Consider the following 1,377-nt stretch of genomic DNA (forward strand, 5'->3'; position numbering starts at 1 on the left):
TTGAGAAAACAAAACGTGTCTTCATGTTCTTTGGTGTGTGCATTGTATTTCTTTAAATATTTTGTGGCATCTCCTCTTCACTCACCCCTCCCTTTCAAAGTGTGAGAGAACTACGGAGCAACATGGCGGACTCTGGTAAGAGGATCCGCTCTCTATATAGAGCAACAGAAACACCTTTCACACTAATGAAAACATATTTATGAATATTATTATTCCATTGTTGCCAATAGATTCCCCTCAATGCTACTCACTGGACCTGCCACTCAAGTTGGAGATGAGATGATATGTAAGCCAGCTTCTCAGATTGTGCAGTTGTGTGTCAAACTTTAAAACAAACCTTTTTGCAAACAAACAAACAAACTAAACAAACTGAAAAGCACTAACATATTTCCATTAGTCATTGTAGCACCTTTTACTCATCTTTCTCGCCTACAACAACTTATCTATCCAATATATTGTTAAATGTAAAAAGTAACAGCTGAAGCGGAAGATTATTAGGACCCTCTGAAACCTTATTGGCCCTTCTCATTGAGCACTTTCTTCTTTCATTTTGCATTTCACCAGATGGTACCTTAATGACCTAGAGCTGTCACTGTTTAAATTACACAGAGCAAGGGATAGAGTGGAAAAGAGTAAAATACGCATTTCAAATTTGAACAAGGTCATAATAAAGTGGTCAGCAGTCACCCAAAATGGCTGGAGAAACAGCTTGATTAATGCCTGTCTGTAATTGAATGAGGAAAGAGAGAGTGACCTCTACTAAGCCTGAGCTTCAGCCAATCAGAAAGAAAATTGTATCAGACAAGAAATGTGGAAGAGTTATTTCCTCTCATCACCAACTAGCCTATTATCGCCCCTACAACTATTAACCATATACTATTAACATTAGCTTTCAAAGAGATTGGAAACGTGAGGGGCTCATATGCTGGAGTCCATATTTACCCATCAGAAGGAATGTGCTTTCATAGAGGTTAGAGTGTTTTACTGATGACATTTTAAACATTTCTTTGCCGGGTCAGCAGCTTTTTATGTGCTGCAACACTAAAACACAGAAACTACTAATATAAATCAAACTATAATATAAAGCCACTTTTAATGTTTCATCAAGGTTTCTCATGTTGATTTCCATTCTAGAGAGTGCCAGTGCTGAAAGGAACTTGAGTGGGAGTGGACGGAATGGGGGACATTGGATGTCTATGAAATAGTCACCCATTGCAATGAAAAATAGGGACACAAGCATAATGGAACAAGAGTCTACACTACAGCCACACAGCTTTGTGAGACTGTTACACAGTGGTGCTTTGAGAAAAATGCTTACACCAGCTTGCTAAAACGCTCCCAATGTCAATGCCAACAAGCTGATGTTTAACAGGCAGA

The sequence above is a fragment of the Cyclopterus lumpus genome, chromosome 1 (assembly GCF_009769545.1).
Source record: "Cyclopterus lumpus isolate fCycLum1 chromosome 1, fCycLum1.pri, whole genome shotgun sequence".
NCBI classification, from domain to species: Eukaryota; Metazoa; Chordata; class Actinopteri; order Perciformes; family Cyclopteridae; genus Cyclopterus; species Cyclopterus lumpus.